This window comes from Equus przewalskii, chromosome 14, assembly GCF_037783145.1.
Source record: "Equus przewalskii isolate Varuska chromosome 14, EquPr2, whole genome shotgun sequence".
NCBI lineage: Eukaryota > Metazoa > Chordata > Mammalia > Perissodactyla > Equidae > Equus > Equus przewalskii.
In genome coordinates, this window is record NC_091844.1 from 16611493 (window position 1) to 16623779 (window position 12287).

Here is a 12287-nt window from a genome sequence, read left to right on the forward strand (position 1 = left end):
ACATGGTTCTGGTTCTGCTCCTATGTGAGGCTGACTGAGCCACTTAGCCCATCTGAAATAAACACAGTATAAAATTGAGGATTAAAATATCTGCTTATGTTCTATATACCGTTGAGTAATGGTCACACAATGTTCAAGAAACCTTTTGGCAAGCTTGTTATACACAACCTTCAAATGACAGCTCTCAGGATGAGAGCAGAATTCATTTCATGAAAGGCAACGTGGTGCACCTTCCCGCCCCCACCGGCAATGTGAAACAAAGCTGTTTTCTCCACATGTGATGGGGTCCCAGGTCTGCTCTCCTTACTGACTCCATGTTGAGTATTTACTTAGTCTTCTGTAATGAGACTGGTGGAAACAATTTCCCTCAACTCCCTCTTTCTGGAAAGACACCTGAAATCACACTCAGAGACAGAAAGTCAAAGTTTCCACTTTACTGTTCAGGGTTTGTGACAAAAGACTTAGAGAATCAAGTTATCAAGCAGGAACTAATACCAGACTTGAGGCCTGGAGCTAAGTGGGTTATTTCCGTATTTCTTAGTGAGATAATGTCTGCAGAATTTAGTGTCTGAAGCTCAGACATTCACAGTAAACATACATGTCTGTGTGTATGTCTATGTCCTACTTAACCCTCAGGCACAGTTTTTTGCTGGCTGGAGAGGAGCGATATAGATGTGTGGAAATAAACTGCAAAATAATCCTCTTGTGGTTGAAAAATAACACTTATGAAACACTTAATTGGCACTATAAATCAGTTTAACCTTTTGAGGAGGAATTTAGTAACATATCAAAAGCCACTAAAATTCCATTCCCTGTAACTTAATCATTTCAAGAAGTCTAAAAATCAAACATCAGAAAAATCCTACATGCCCAACAGCAGGAGGAACGGCTGAGGAAATGACGAAAAGCGAGTTCAACGGACTAACTTACAGTCATTTGAGAGGAGGCTTCCAAAGTCTGCGTGGCAACATGAAAAACTCAATTAATGAAGCATTTATAAAGCATAGGAATTTATATGCCTTACAATTAGCTCTACGTAGAAATATATATGCCTATGAACAAAGATTGGAAAGAAAACAATGCTAAGACTGTAATATCAAAGTACAAAATTGTTCATTTTCTTCCTTTGAAATTTTTGTTGTTAGAATATCATTTTTCCAATAAGTAATATTGAGGAACAGGAAAATAACGCCAGCATTGCATAGTAGACGTCAGAAGTAAATTGTTGTCTTGTTTTCAGATTCAGATAGAACTAATCCCTCGTGAGTACCAGCATTGTGCCAGGCCCTGGGCAGATCGTCCCACAGTCGTGGAGCCGCTGCCCAGCGCTCGAAGTCCAGCGCCATGACCTAACCAGAAAAATAGAAGAGCTAATTGCTTCCCAACAGTTTGAACTAAATGATTTGAAAGGTAAAATTTCACCAGTTACAGCAAACGCTTCTCAGAATTATAAACTATCTTTTATTGTCAAATGACGTGTGAACCACAAAAATAAGTTGAGCCATTCTGGATTGAGAACTGAAAATACTTTAGATTTAGACAGTTGTCTAAAATAAATTAATAAGGGTATTCTTGGGGACACAGGCATGCGTTAGTTAATAAAGTGACTTCCCTCTAATTTCTCATGCCCATTTGTCTAGTTCCATTCTTGAAAGTATTCAAAAAGACAAAATACGTTAAAGAAAAACACTGGAATGCATCAAATATTTTACTGACTTGATTACTGAGAATTTTTCCATGTAATTGTTGGAAAGGTAACACATGCACTTTGTAAACCATTCAAACAGTACAAAAGAATGATCGTGAGAAGTAATTTTCTCCCACTCCATGCACCCCACACTAAGACATTTTTAATAAAGTATTTCAGCTCTAAGCTAGGTTTTTTAATAAAAGTGGGCTGAAACCAAAAACTGGTATGTTAGAAAAGACACATTAAGAAGCCAGAGTTAGAGGGACACGTTGCATAAGCTGTCCTCGTAGAGCGAAATAATTCTTGAACTACTTCTAAAACCAAAACTTTTAGAATTCACTTAAAATTACCCTTACTATAAAATTAAGGTTGTAAAAGTGTTAATTATTTTAATTACAGAAAATCATTCAGAAAAATAAGTTCTAAAGTTTAGTCTTTTATTTGGATAAATATGTTTGATCACCTACTCATTGTCATTATTTATATCTGATATACACTAAGAACGAGAAACGATCTGGCAGGATTCCCACAGAAAGGGGCATAAAGAAAATATATTTGCCCCGTGAAGTGAATTTATAATTAACGAAAACTTGCCATATGTCTGCAATTGAAACAAAATCTACAAGGTTACTTAGAGAAAGAAGGATTCCTCTTTTCTCCTCAAAACCTTTAAAATAAATAGAAAATACCCTATGCACACGTCTTATAAAAAAGTGATCTATTTTAGGAATGAGAATGCATTGTGGTGAATTTCATTGTATGTGAATTACACCTCAATAAAAAATAAGATTGTATTACCCCAAGAAAACTGTCCTTAAGAGAAAGGAAGTGATCTGAGGCATCAGCCCAGAGAACACAACTCTCAGGTCTGCAAAGTCCTCAAGAAGTGCTGAGATCAACATTTGCAAGCATTATCACTGGGTGAATACTTATTCAGAGACTCAACTTTTCTTACCTGAAATAGTTTACCTTGTTGAAATCATGCTTCTTTTTCACAATTAAAATTGCATCCATTGCCCTCTTTAATTGTATTTAATACAATTAATTGTATTAATAATAACTGCATTTTGCTTATGCAATCTCTTTATTTACACTTCATCAAAGCAATCTTTTCCTTTAAGAGGTTTTAACTCATTTCCCAAAACAGAAAAGCATAAAGTTGTACAGCATTCTATACTTATTGAGGGAAAGGGAGCCATCAAAAAAGAAAGCACATTCTCTCAGTCAAGGAGCAAGGGAGGCAGGGGAAGACAAACTCTCTGGGATAACGTGAAATTACTCTTCCATCGGGACCTCCCTTTGATTTGCCAACAATACACACACACACACACACACACGCACGCACGCACACAGCAGACTATGATGGGCATACAGCCTGGGTGGACTCAAGGACCCAGCTCTTACCCGAGAGTTTCTGCACAGGCAGCAGGTTGGCAGCACTCACTGTGTGAGCCCTAGTGGCAGCCCAGGGCAGCTCCTCGCTGCAGGTGCCCTCAATATCAGAGACCTGCTACGTTTTGGCAATGTCCACTATTTAGAGTTTGACCCATTCTCCCCCAGGAAAGCTTCCCCACTCCCCAGAACAATCACCTGTGATCTCTGAGGACTTGTATGTAGATGTCCAGGGAAAACCGCCCGCCTGAAGATGGAGGGGCTTCAGGCAGGCAGGAATTCCAGCCCAGCCCAGCCTGCACTTTCAGCTGTGGGAGAGCTTTGTGAACCCAGGAGAGCAAAGATAAGAGTTAGGCAAGCAAAGCTGATCTACCAGAACCAGGCACTTTGAGTGAGATGGCTTGAAGAAACAGCAGAAACTGCAAATTATGAAGCCTCGCACACAGCAGTTTGAGGTACTTATTCAGGGAAAAGCCAGGATGGATTTTTAGAGCATTTGCTGATACATGACATCTAGGACTGAGAGCTCTAATCAGTAACACTGGCACCTCCGTGCAAGTCCCTTTAGGCCAAGTATAATCATACAGTGAGGATCAAGGTTCAATGGACACACATGTCAAACACCCCAACCAGACAAGGAAGGACCCTCCAGGTCCAGTGGTGCTTGGCTTGGCTTTCTCATGAGTTCTGGCAATAGCGTGCCTAAAATGGAAAGGAGGGGCAGCTCTGAAATGGAGGCTGACGGAGGAAAACCTCTGGGGACCGGGGCTAGCCAACAGGGCAACATCTCGTCTAGAGTCCTGCTGTGCAAGGGCCACCGGAAATCCCAGTCTGTCAGCCAGCAGTCGGAGTGTGACTTGTGCTAGGCTGGAGCGCCCCCTGCTGGCCCTCGTGAAGAGCGAACACCCAGCCCTTGAAGGGCCACTGACTAAGGCCTGGAGCTTAATGAAAGAGACCCAGTATACAAAACTCAGTTGTTTGACTGAATCACATCCATCCTGACGTACACGTTATCTCCCCCGCACACACTCGCTATTTTTTATTTTAATAATATTGTTTGGGTTCTACAGAAAATACAGAAAAACAAATGAAAATAGTCATATACAATTCCATTGGCAAAGATAACCACTTTTAACATCACTTAATGTGCAGAATTTTTATCTAGTTGAGATCATATGTGTGGAAGTTATTGTCGTCTACTCGCAGATCCATTTCTTGCCCTTGACTCCATTGCCAACTGGCTTCCAGCTAGACTTGCCTAATGAAAAGCACTGGCAAAAGCCTGGAGAGTGGGAAGAAGGGTTAAGCCAAGGTATTTGTCCCTCTCTGCTTTGGGGAGGAATTTTCCAGGAGTGGACACATCTCTGTGGTTCTAGCTTCTTCCAAGTGCCCGACATCTGGGTTCTGGCAACACCACCTCTCCAGCCCTGGGAGTGGAGTGGCTTCCTGCTGTTGCTCATCTCTGCGTTGCTTCAACATAATGACTGGCTTCTCTGCACTTCCATCACCTGTGAAGCATTTCCCATAATAAATGCCCTTTGTTGGAAATGCCTAGAGTGATTTACTTTCCTGACTAGATCATGACTAATATATGTCATGTCTATAATTTTTGGCTAATTTATCATTGAATACTATTCCATAAAGGTTTTTCTTGTATCTTTACCTCTTTACAAACCTATCTTAACAGCTGCACAATGTCGTGTTACATCGCACTTTAACTGATTTGCATCCATCAAGTTTCTAATGTTTGCTACAATGTAACATTGGTATGAACATCTTTGTGCATAAATTTCTATCTACATTCCTAAGTATTTGCTCAGACTGGATTCCTAGAAGTCACCAAAAAGGATTGATCTATTTTAAGATTCTTGGTAAATATTGCCAAAAAATCCCCAGAAAAAAAGATTAGATCAGTTTGCAATCCACCAGAGGTCTAAAGAAAGCTGTCTCACCATGCCTTCTGTTTACAACATTAATTTGTTAATTTTATAGGTTAAAAAAAAAGCATCTGGTTGTTACCGTTTTAACTGAGATCTGTTTTGTTTTTACTGTAAGACAAACATGTTTTTCAGGTGTTTATTAGCCATATGCACTTCCTTTGTGGTAAATTATCTATTTTACTAAACAGTCCTGAGTGATTCTCTTATTGACTGGGTATCCGTCAGGGTTCTTAGATGCAAAGGACAGAAGTTGGCTCTGGATAAATTAAGCCGAAATGGGATTTACTGAAAGTATATCATGCAAGTCTAAAATGGATGGGAAGTTTGGAAAATTAAGTTCAGAAAGTAGATGGAATCAAGAAACCTGGTAAGCTGGAAATATGGCCAAGCTCCCACCTCTAAAATGGTCTGAAGAAGATGCCACTATTGATGCTGCTACCCTGAATGTTGTTCCTGGCATTTCTTCCACCCACCACGGAATTCTGGATGCCACTGGCAGAATGAATATTAAACTCTTTTTGTGCCTTTGTCATTCCTTGTGACAACTTGCAAACTTTGCATTAATTCCTTCCCTCATCAAGAAGTAGAGTCTATTTCTCCACCCCTTTGAATCTGGGCTGGCTTTTTGACTTGCTTTTAGCAACTGAAGTGAGAGTGGCATTGTACAATTTCTTCGGAAGCCTTGCAGCTTCCACAAGAATGCTCCTTCTGAGAATCCAGCAGCCATGATGTGAGGAAGCCCAAGATGGCCCATGGAGAGTGAGAGGCCCAGGCATCTCCCAGACATTCCAGCCTCAGCCCAGTTGCCCCAGCTGAGGCCACGTGCAACAGAGATGAGCCTTGCCCACCAAGCTCTGCTCGATTTGCAGGACTGTGAGCAAATGAATGGTGATGGTTGTTTAAAGTGGCTAAGTTTGGGGATGGTTTGTTATCTGCAATAGTTAACTAAAACACTGCCTTAAAGTTCAAACCCCGGGCAGGAACAACCAATTGGCCAAGACCAGGTCCAAGGCCTGGCCACCAGGGAGCAGGGAGAATGGACATTTCAGCTTCAGTAGAGAGGGGAAGATATGCCCCACAGCAAGTTCCCACAGTGAGGAATTCCCCAAATAGAAATAGGGAATTCAGATACTGGGGAAGATCAGAAAAGAAAAAGCTGCTAAACTTAGTACCTGCCTTTTGTGTGCCTTTGCACATCTGTGTTTTATATACTGATCTATCTCTGCAGATACTGATCATTGTCTCCTTCCCAAGAATTATATTCCTTACTTCCATTTTATATCTTATTGTGTTTGTGAGATTCCTAAACAATTGATCATCTTAATGGAAACACTTTGAAGTTAACTGGATTTAGGAAGTTTCAAAGTTCCTGCCCTCATGGTAACTAGTGACACTCTACAATATCTCAGAAAAAATACCCACATGAGACAATGTTTCCCGGCAGTGGGAGCATCTCCCACAAGCCATACTTGCTGTGCCCTGAAACTTAAAATAAAACATGCCATCAGCCTTAAAGAAAGTCTTCAAATATGCTGGGAAGCCCCTTTGAACCATTTCTACAGATTCATAACTGATTTCCCTGGGCCAGACTCTGCTTCGTTCATCCCACCCTCCTCCCTGCAGCCAGCAATGACTTTGATCACGCCATCCACCGCCTAAAATTCCCCACTGTCAGGATTAAGGCCAAAGTCCTCAGCTATGGTGAACATTGCTTTTAGTATGTGGTTCCTGCCTTCCTTTCTTCTCTCTCAACACTTCCCAGAGCCAGTGTTACTTGTCAGCCATATACAGCTCCTCCAAGTTATCTGTACCTCCTAGGTCCTCATTAACTCTTGTCTTTGCACATTCTGTTCCCCCTTCATGGAATGCTTCTTTCCACCTCGCTCTTCCCCCTACCCACCACTGCCTCCTGGTGATCTTTTACTTTTCCTTCAAGATTCAGCAACTAGACAACTACTGAGTAAGTCACTAAAATATATATAGTAAAAAAGAAACAAAACAAAGAAAAAAAAAACAGAAGAATTAGAATGGTGAGCTAAAAAATATTTATTTAAATCCAAAGAAGCTAGTAAAGGAGGAAGAGAGGAATAAAAAGTAAAAGCAGGAAACAATGAAAACATGTATCTACATATCATAGACCAGAACCTGTACATGAATGGTCATAGCAGTATTATTCATTAAAAGTGGAAACAACCCAAATGCCAAATGTCCAATCAACTGATGAATGGATAAATAAAATGTGGTACATCCATACAATGGAATATTCTTTGGCAATAAAAAAGAATGAAGTACTGATACAGGCTACAACATGGATGAACCTTGAAACTATTATGCTAAATAAAAGAAGCCAGACACAAGAGAACCCCCATATATTGTATGACTCCATTTATAGGAAATGTCCAGAAGAGGCAAAGCTATATAAACGGAAAGTGAATTCATGGTTGCCTAGGGCTGGGGGCTGGGACGGAGGGGCCCTGGGTGGAAATAGGAAATGAACTGCTACTGGACATGGGGTTTCTCTTGGAGTTGATGAAAACGTTCTAGAATTGATTGTGGTGATGGTCGCACAACTCTGCATAGACTAAAAGCCACTGAACTGTACACTTTAAATGGGTGATCTATGGTATGTGAATTATATCTCAATAAAACTGACAAAAGATTTTTTTTAAAGATTCAGCTAAGTGACCACCTACTCTACAAGGTTTCCCTGACTTCCCGAAGCAGAATACACATACACACACATTCATCTCAAGTAAACCTATATGGCACTTCACAAGGCCATATAAAATTCTTGTAACAATTTTTTCTTTCAGGAAATTCCAGAACAAAAGTTGGCAAAGCATTTTAAGAAAAATTTTATTACGGAAATTATCACACATGTAAAAGTAGAGAGCAGTGAACTCCCATGTACCTACGTCTCAGCCCATAGTGTCCCCATCTACTGCCCCCCCCCCAAATTATTTTCATCAAGCCATTTTGTGCATCTCAATGCTCTTAATGCCGGGACCCAAGGCACCTAGAAAATATAAGACCACAGCAGTCGGAAGAAATTTAACATTGAGTGCTTTATGTCCAGTAAGCATTCTAAGCACTTGGCATGAATTAGTTTGTTTAATCTTTGAAACAACCATAAAAGCTAACATTATTATACCCATTTTACATGGAGGAAATCAAGGCTTAGAGGTGAAATAACTTCTCCAAAAGCTAGTGAGTGGAAGAAAGGAATTTCAAATTGAGGTTACTATCTTACTCATACTTCTCTCTCTCAGAAAGAGTAGCAGAACACAACTAAAATAATCATTTAACTTAGAAGCTGAAAGAATGGTGTTCTCTTTCCTGGAGTTAAGGCCACTTACAATGTCAAGAAGCACAGATGAAGTATCGTTGGTCTCAGGTCACACTCGGGCCACTGAGTGGACCTCCTGAGAGTGACTCAACTCTGTGGGCTCTGAGACATGTCTAAAGCCACACGAGGACCCCAGGCTTGCTCCAGGAAATTGAAGGAGGCTTAAATAAGCAAGAATAAGGACAGCATAGAGCTCCCCTTGAGTTCTAGAACTGTGTTCTCCTGTAGTCACTCACCAGTGTGGCTACCGAGCACTTGAAATGTGGCTAGTCAAAATGAGATGTACTGAAGTTAAATACACACTGTATTTTGAAGACAGTGCCAAAAAAAGAATGTAAAATATTGATTCCATGTTAAAATAGTAATATTTTAGGTATATTGGGTTAAATATTTTATTAAAATTAATCTCACCTGTTTGTCTATACCTTTTTAGTGTGGCTACTAGGACATTTAAAATTACATACGTGGCTCACATTTCCACTGGGCAGTGCTGTTCCTGACCATACACGTGCTGCCCTGGGTGCCAGCTCCCTGTGGGCTCTCACCTTGTGAATTATTCTCACAGGTTCACAAAGAAACAGGAGGTGGCACCATTGGCACAGAAGAACATGGGCCAACTGCAGCCAAACTCAGAACAGAGCTCTGGAACCTTCAGCACTCATCAGTGACTGGAGATTGTCCAACCCTCCACTAAGAACAGCTTCTGAAATAAAATGAGGATGAACACAACTCTTCTATTTGAAACTTAGGTTGGGATATCCCTGAACCTGGGAACCCCCTCAAATGCAGTTCTCACTGTCATCAGGGAGACACACAGGGGTCTTAGTGTCACTGGTCCAAGGCCGAGAGAGATGCAGCCAGTCAGGCCTTCAGTTCCCGGAGAAGCTGCTTCCTCTCTCACCTTGCTGCTGAGCAGAGATGGTTCCCAGCGATGTGACATAAGAGAATGGGGTTTCAACACTGGATTTACTTCATTCATCAGCCTGCATAATGCACCGTACACAGAACACTGTGGACCAAGGAAGACCTTTCCCTCCCCTCTGGATTCTACCCCCACCCCAATCCCCCCACTAACCATCACACTTCCATCCCCCTTCCCCAAAGTACCTTTACAGATGTTTATTTGCAGAGGTGAACTTGGCACATTTGAATGCCAGGCTATATTGCAGTGTTTTGCTGTCCTGCAATACAACCCAGTTACTAAAAAAGCCAAGACACTGAACCTATGTCAAAACATCCCCTGATCATAGTGTTAGTGGAGAGTGAAGGCTGATGCAATCCTAAATCGGGCTGCATCAGCTAGCTGCCGGCTCTGACAGGAAGTGAACACACTCAGGCATTTGAGAAGGAAGTCATGAGAAGCGATTGTCACGGCACCAATGAAGTCCTTGAAGGCTGGAGCACGTCACAGGGTATCCGTGGCCTGATTCCTCCACCCCAGTGCCCAGTACACAACAAGTGCTCAATACCTGTTAATCAAAGGGAAGGAAAGAGTTGATCACAGAATGCTCAAGCCCTCTGGATCCTGAGAAAGAGAAACGCAGCCCCTGACAGCTGGGAACTGGCCTGGCTCTATAGTCAGGCCTTACTGTTGCTACAAGCTTGCCTGGCATCCACAGCCAGGCTGTTGTGTTCTCCTGTGGAACACAAACTATTTCACACAACACCATCAGACAAGGCCACTCTGTGACAGTGATGAAGCCAAAATCAGACAACTCAGTAATCACATCTCAACACAGACAAAACAGGAACATTGTCCAAACCACAGGAAAGACCAGGCATCTCCCTGTCCTGGCTAATGAGCGACTGCTGCTTCTTTACCAATCCCAGCTTTAGCCTCACTCCATGCTTCTTACCTTCTTGGTAAAAATGAAGACACTTGATCATAGAATTCTGCTTCCTGACAACGTCCGACCCAGACAGAGCAAAACCCTGCTTCCTTGAGCCCTCCCCCAAAGCACCAGACATAGCCCAAATTCATAAGTGCTAAAACCCTCTGATTGAGATAGCCTGTGGCTCCCCACAGCATGTCACTTCCCTACTTCAATGGGTCAATAAAATCAATTTTGCTCAGCTACGTGTTCCTGAAGAGTCTTTGGCTAAAAGGAACTAACAATACTTAGCCATATACATTCCTTCCCCCTTAGCAATGCCTATGGTTGCCACTGTGCCCACATCCCTGGGCCTGGGAAGGGGAGAAAGGAAGTAAACACAGGAGAGGAGAAAATTCAGTGGTGGCAGGTAAGGATGTCTTCTAGGTCAAGGGCACTCTTCCATGGCCAACCCCAGATTGTGCAATGTGTTACTCCTTTCTCCCACTATAGAGAGCTTATCAGAAAACAGAAATTAATTAATATTGTAGGATTGCCTATGAACCTAGACACACATACATAAAATAAACCATTTCACTAACTTCAGTACTTTAACAAATTACTTGTCACTCCAATTACAAATGATAGACACACAATTAAGGAACAAACTATTCAGGGTCCTACCAACACCTGGAATTAGGAGCAAGGCCCAGAGCCAGAGACGTCTGACCTGCTTTCAGTATATGACCTGAGCAAGTTACGTAAACTGAGCCTGTTGTTCATTCCACAAACTCAGAGAACAAACACCATAGACTGGCTGTGAGATAACAGGCCAGAGGCCCACAACAGCACCTGGCACACAGTGAGTAACGACAGGAAGCTATCACCAGAATCACCGCATGGCCCACCTCTTCCCCACCATGCTGACAGTTCCTTCATGGTGCTCCTCCACCATGGCATTCCTCTGTCAACCACCTGTCTCGCCCAACAGGCTGGAAGCATCTGAAGCACAAAGGTAAACTGGAGCACCAGAGGTGTCTTACTCTTCTCTGCCCCACCCCTCCCTCCCTCCCTCCCTCCCACTGGGAATTGGCACCTGATGGGAACTCAAAAAAGTATGATGAATGCAGAGTACCAAAACTTTATGAGCTCTAGCTGAAATCAAAATTGAACAGATTTCATTCAAACCTAAGTGATTTTTCCCCTTTGACACATTGCAGAAATGTGGCAGGTTAACTTAGTGATAAACCTTTCCCAAACACCAAACTTGCCAAGCTTGCCCTGTGCCCCCCTCAGACAGATCACAAGCCTGCAAATTTTTTCCACCCAACTTATTACCCACAAGATCACTTTTAACAACAATTTCATTTAAGAAACTTTAATCAAAAATTACCTCTAGAACACACTGGTGTGTACGTGCCTAAAGCATAGCGAGTGTTTTTCTTCAAGAAAACCCTCATACTAACACATACAGGAACTGTGGTTCAGTCACAGGTGCGAACGCTTACGAAACCCGCTGAGAATTTACATGTGATGTGGAGCATGCAGGTGTTTTTCAGAAACTCAGTTTAACTTTGTTGTTTACCTTTATCCCTGAGTATAATCCACCCCACAAGAACTTTAAAGGATTATTTCAAAAAATCAGCTCTATCAAGTTTTCTTGGCTAAGATCTAGTGCCCATTTTGTGCAAAACTAACCTATCATCCAGACCAAAACAGTCCTGAAGAAAACTAAAGCACTTCTAACAACAGATCTCCTAACAATGTGTGAGGCAACTATTTTTAAAGAGCACCGTGACAGCGAAGAAAAAGAGGAATCCAGCCAGGAAATAAGCCTCTTCAATGCTCAGTCCTGATTAACTTTTATCCTGCAATTTGATTCTGCAAGAATTGAGATGTCAACAAGTTTGGTAGTTACCATCCAAGCTTCAAAACAGAGGGCAAGCCAAGTGAAATGCCTGTGCCAACCAAGTACGGGGCAAAGTCAGCAGCGGGGAATCGAGGGCTCTCAGCATCAACACCTTTACAACAGGATGGATTCCAGTCCCGTCTAGAGTGATCACTGAGCTGATCACGGCCTTTCCTTACCCTGCCTGTGAGGCTTTCTG